The sequence below is a fragment of the Cornus florida genome, unplaced genomic scaffold, assembly GCF_030987335.1.
Source record: "Cornus florida cultivar Cherokee Brave unplaced genomic scaffold, ASM3098733v1 CherokeeBrave_3.0.0_Hap2_Chr08, whole genome shotgun sequence".
In the NCBI taxonomy this organism is placed as follows: domain Eukaryota; kingdom Viridiplantae; phylum Streptophyta; class Magnoliopsida; order Cornales; family Cornaceae; genus Cornus; species Cornus florida.
In genome coordinates, this window is record NW_026775578.1 from 81,740,694 (window position 1) to 81,746,924 (window position 6,231).

General features: G+C 37.1%; 1 pseudogene; it reads left to right on the forward strand.

The window, feature by feature from the left end:
* The first annotated feature begins 5,872 nt into the window (after nt 1–5,872).
* Nucleotides 5,873–5,971, forward strand: LOC132272213 (small nucleolar RNA R71; annotated as a pseudogene).
* Nucleotides 5,972–6,231: the final 260 nt, after the last annotated feature.

Here is a 6,231-nt window from a genome sequence, read left to right on the forward strand (position 1 = left end):
AGTGTCTAGAAATGTGATGTTTAGTGGTGACCACTAAGTCCCAAGATCCCTCTCTCTTATTCTCTACCCTTTATTTACTTTAATTGCTTTGTATTGAATTTGTTTAACATTGTAGTTTAATTAACCAATCAAAACATCTTTGATCACTCGACCTACTAGTCCAACATTGTTTCCATTTCAATATTGCTTCCTTTCCCTTGGGACGATCCCTACTCACCCTAGCTATACTAGTAGTTAGAGGTAGTAGTGGCACTTTACAAATTCAAACTTGGCCACTCTTTAGCATGTTTTAGATGGTTGCCCATGACAGCACACCACTTAGGATGATTCTTGAGTCTCACTTCTGACATAGACGTTAGTTGGTATGATCCTTTTGAATGGTTTCATATTAATGTAATAACTTTGTAAAAAGTTAGGTCTTTGCAAGCTCATTCCCTACGAGTAACTTGTTTACTCACCCTAAAGTTATCGGGTGATTTTTCAGGATTGGATACCTTGGTTCGAGATGCACATCATTCCTTGGGTGACTTGTAACTTTTAAGTTTACATTTCATGCAAATGTTAGTATGAAATGTCATTTTGTAGCTTACATGTCAAAACTTATATATTTGATTTCAAACATGTAATGTGTGTATAAGCACACCTTTTAGAATGTATTTGATATGTATGAGATGAGGCCGGAGGCCAATGACAATTATTTTGTATCCTATGTAGCTTTTGACTTCATGAAATATTATGAAAATATTGAAAAATGACAAGTTATTGTTTCACCATGGTTGCATCGGGTGTGGGAATTCCATTTTTATTCTTTCATAGGGTCTCATTAATCATGTATGAAGTATGGCCAAGGGCCGAATGGTAATTTGCAATCCTTTGTCAATTTTGGTTTTCAAAATTTTCATTTCATGTCCATATTCGCCTTTTTGGCCGTCTGGGGGTCGGATTTTGCATCGGTCATTTTGGGAGCCGTGGACCATTCCCGCGCGCTCAAAATCACTTATTACATTTGTGTGCATATTCGTTTCAGCCTAGAAATGCATTTGGGTCAAATGCATACTTAGTGCAAAGTTGCATTTTCGCCGTTTTGAGCCTAATCTGATCTAAGGGCATTCTAGACATCTCACAACCAGTTTTTCTTGGTTCTATCTACATAGTCGGGTAGAAAACATGATTTTTTGGGGGGGGGGGGGTTTCTTCTTTGTGTTTTTTTCAAAAAGGCCCATAAAGTCCTCAAAATCACATTTCAAACTTAAAAAACTGCTAAGCTTGTCTGCAGGACGAGCACTCGTAAATAGGGCAGTGGTTTTTTGCCCTGGGGTGTGCCATATATGAGCACTCATCACCCTTGGATGAGCACTTGTCCATCCTTATATGTGTATGTGTGTGTGTCTTGGTTCAGCAATGCACCTCTAACTTTAAATCATCGTATCTCCTTTGTTTTAACTCCGAATTGGTCTGTTCCTGAGTTAAATTGACCACGTCGAAATATGCTTTCTAATGGTACCAATTATAGTTTCAGATTCCAATTGTAACTCAAGATATTCAAGTTTTAGTGAAGTAGTGTTAGTTTTTGGTTCGAACAGGGATGGGTTTCCCTTCCTTCGACTTCAGGACTTGATATATTTGTCGTCCGAACACCAAATCAAATGATTCTTGAGTCCATCTTTGTTAATTTTTTGTTGTCTATCCAATGGTGTACATGAGGGTACCCATTTCAATTTGGAATTACCAGTTTACCCTTTTAGCCTTAAGTGCTCATTTTACTTCGTCTTGTCGTTTCTCCTTCGTCCGGACTCCGAATCATGCAATTCTAAAGTCCATCTTGATTAGTTTTTCATTGTCTTTCCAGTGATGTGCTCGGTGGCACCCAAATCCATATTTCTAAAAATGACTATTTTGCGCCTAGGGGCTTAATTGTTATTTTTTTTGATCTCTTGCTTCCGCACTTTATTCTTTTGGATTCCGTGACCTCATGGAAGGTTATCTTAGGGTCTTAGAGGTGTGTTATGCCTTGGGAGACCGTTGTCTTGTTTCCTGCTTCTGCATCTAGATCCGTTATCGGGTCAATCTTCGGTTCATCACAGGACGCACTGGGTTTGTAAAATCCAAAGTCGTCACACTTCCTCTTAGGGTAAAATGACCATTTTACCTTTGGTCCTTCTTTTGTAGGGTTTTGATACCCTTGTCTTTGTTTTGCTTCCGTTGAGCCTCGAAACTCCTCGAAGGGCCATTCTTGTGTCTTAAGGATGACGTACATCTCTAAGGACTTGTTTATGTTTTGCTTCCGCATTTTTAGATCCATTTTGGGTCATCACATGACACACTGGGTTAAAAAATCCAGGGTCGTCACAGTTTAGCCCCTGGCCACATATCATATACATAAAATGGATGTCAAAAAGTGTGCTTAGGCACACATGACAAGTCTCAAGGTAAAAATGACACTTTTAACCTAACTATGCATTACAACGTTAAAAGTAAAACTTGAACATGCTAACACTTGCATGCGAACAAGATTACATTTTAAAGAACTTCAATCCAATGAAATGACCTAGGGATATTGTGCATCCCGAATCAAAGTATTTGTACTTGAAAAATAGCCCAATAACTATGGGGTAAGTAAACAAGTTACTCGTAGGGAATGAGCAAGCAAGGACCTAATGTTTTACAAACTTAATAAGTTGACATAAATAAATTCATACAGTCATACCACCTAGCGTTTATGTCAGAGGTGAGACTCACGGAGCATTCTACGCTACCTTAGAGTATTTCTTGCATATACCACATCATTCATGTAATTTAAACAAGATAGAACCATGCGGCACTGTAATGACCCGGTCATTTTCCTTCATTTCCTTTTTTCTCATAATTTTACGGATAAATTTTTTTCATTGAATTCTCTCTTACGAGTTCGGTTTCTCATCATTTAGCATCATCTCAAGTACTCGGGAATGGTTTTCGAGACACTTTCCTTTGCATTGACAACTTCCTTAAAGGACCGAGTCATTTCCACATTTTTTATTTTTTTGACACTATGCACTTTTCGTCTTTTTCCCTGTGTGTCTCCTTGTTGGCACAACCTTACTTTTCATGTTTGGAGTTGAGTTTTGACTTCATGAGTTTTCATTCCAGTTGTTTTCCTTGAGCGGCGTAGCTTTACTTTTGGAAAAAGGCTCGCAAGTTGTCTCTTTTTCCCGTAGGGGCAGGGATGAAAGGATTCTTCAGAAACATTGATGTTTCTTGGGATATTTTTCACAAATATCTTTTGAAGATATTTGTTTTAGGGGTTTTTAAGAAAATATCTTTTGGAGATATTTTCATTCTGGGCCAGTTGCGCAGTTATCCTTTTGTGCAGGGGCCTTTGTGCAATTAATGAAAGTTAATTGTTACGTGTATCCTTGGGGCTTGAATTCTCGTATGTGATTCATTTTCACATTTTATCGAGTCATGTACCCTTAGAATTGTCTTGCGGTCGAACCCTACAGTTTTTGGGTTTTCGGCCCCAGTTAGCGCCAAATTTGTTTGGGGCATATCTCTCTGCTCAGGGCTCATTTTTTTATGCCGTTTCTTTCGTTGTTTATTTTTTCTCATTTCGGTTCTTTTTCACTCACAGAGTTTTGCCTTTTGAGTGCGTCTGCTCAAATTCCACTTTTCCGAACCCGGCGAGGCTTGTTCGAGGCACTTTTAGGGTTTTTCTATAAATAGGGGGTTATAAAATGAAAAGTCAAACTGTTCTCTCTTCTTCCTCTATTGGCCAGTAGCCATGGAAGCTAAGGGGCTGCCACCTTCTTTCTTCTTTTTCTAGCCACTTCCCTTTAGTAAAAAGTCGTAGTGTTTTAATGTTTAATGTTTGCCTTGACGAGGCCTTCAATCCCAACCGATTGGAATCCCGTTTTGGCCATTTTTTGAGTTCGGGTTTGAAGCCAAGTTTGGTTTTTTGTGTGACCTTCTTAGGGTTTAATGTTCACCTTGTTGTCCGTAAAAAAACCCCGAAGTTTCATCAGATTTAGAGCGGTTTCATTTCAGTGAGGATTTGAGATTTCATCTCAAATTGAGATAAGGGATGTCAAAGGTTTATATTTGAGTTGTATTGATTGTTTTGTAGACTTATACAACTTGTATTCATGCTTTGGTTCAAGTTCTAGAATTTAATTTAATTATTTATATGTTTAAGATTTGATTCTCATGATGGTATAGAACTTAGAATTAAATTATGGCATGTTAGTAAATTAGGCCTTAGTATGTTCAGTAACATATATTAAATTGGGAGCATTTGACTAAGAATTGCAACTTTTATTTAATAATTATCTTTTGTGAAAGTTTAATTCACATTGTTGTAACAAGCATGAAATCAACTTGTAATGTAATATTAAAATAGGCCTTGGTATGTTCTTCAACCTATGTTAAATTGAGGACATTTGGAGTTGTTTAAAAATTTAGAGAAAATTAATTAACTAGCTTAATTAATTTTATTTTAAGTATTTTAACCACCTAAGTTGATATTTGATGTGATATATGTGAAGAGCATGCTATGTCCTTTAACATACATTAAATTGAAGTTATTTGGAATTGATTTGAAATCTAGAGACTTTTCATGTTAGGGTGATAATCTCATGAAATGTAGTACGTTTAATTACCTTGTGAACATGTTACTAGGCTTGCGTAGAATTTGTATTTGTGGTCTCTTCAAATGGCAATTGGACTTAGCTTGATATAGGATATCATTGTCTTGTTTAGCTTGTTTAAATATATCTTGCATAGGTATATAGCTTGTTTAGAATATTACAATTGTTTACCTTGAAAGCTAGTTACTAAATTATAGCTTATTTGGTATTTGGGCTTAGGATGGTAATTTGACTCAATTGTTGTAAAATATTCTTGTTTTGTGTATAAATTACATATTGAGAACTTGACATATCATATGCCACTTAGACCACTCCGCAAAGTAGTCACTGCATTAACATGTTCAGTGGTGTGGCCTTCCGATGAGGAATGGGTTTCCACAACACATTATTGCTTAGGTAGGGTATTTATAGGCATCTTTCCCTTCTCTCTTGCATTGAGAGTGCTAGCTATTTGCCCTACTTGGGTTTCTAGTTTTGCAATAGATTGAGAATGAGAATGAAGCAATTGTGTGTTAGCCTCTAAAATGCCCAAGGCATTCAAAACTTTCTCTTCAAAGGCGGGACTTCTAGTATTACCTTGGGAATAAGATTGGTTGGGAAAATGAGAATTAGCAAATTGATTCCCTTGTGATTGATAATGTCTATAACCTTGGGATCCTTGGTTTTAAAGTAGAGATGGAATGTACTTCCCTTGAAAACTTCCTTGGGGAGGGTTTGAGCCCTCTCCTTGGTTTTTCCAAGAGAAATTCGGATGATTCCTCCAACTTGGATTATAATGAGTACTATAAGGATTGTTCCCTTGGTTCACAAAAGCTACATTGACTTGTTCATTAGGTTTACTTTGCACTTGTCCATGAGGACAATGAGAAGTAGAATGAAGAACACTAGAACAAGTCATACATGTTTCATTTGATGCACGATGAGAATGGTTAGGGAAGGAAGATACTTGGTTCACTGAGTTTTGGTTAATAAAAAATTAATCAAACCTTTGAGATAAAGATTTCATTTCGGCGGCTATTTCATTTGAATGGTCGACTTGATGTAAGCCAACACTCTTCCTACCTTATGAATTTCTACCATTCTTGGATGATAGTGTTCTATGTAAAGAACTTTCACTCATGCTCTCATAGAGACGCCACACGTCATCCTCATGCCTATCAATGTATGAGCCACCCATGGAAGCATCAACCATACCCTTATAGTTGTCCGATAAGCTCTCAAAGAAGTATTGAACTAATTGCCATTTGGGCATGTCATGATATGGACACTTCCTAAGCAATTCATTGAAGCGTTCCCATGCCTCATGAAACGTTTCTCCATCCCCATGTGAAAATTCTTGAATTGAGGTTCTCATAGCATTGGTCTTAGAAACCGGATAGTACTTCTTCAAGAACTCTTGTTGCATTTCTGCCCACGAAGTGATTAAAAAAGGCCTAAGATTGTTAAACCAATACTTTGCCTTGTCTTTTAAGGTGAATGGAAAAAGTTTGAGTCTTAAAACCTCTTCCGGCATGTCCGTATATTTTACGGTAGAATATACTTCAAGAAACCTATCCAAATGCTTGTAAGGTTCTTCACTTAGAAGTCCATGATAGTTAGGAAGCATTTG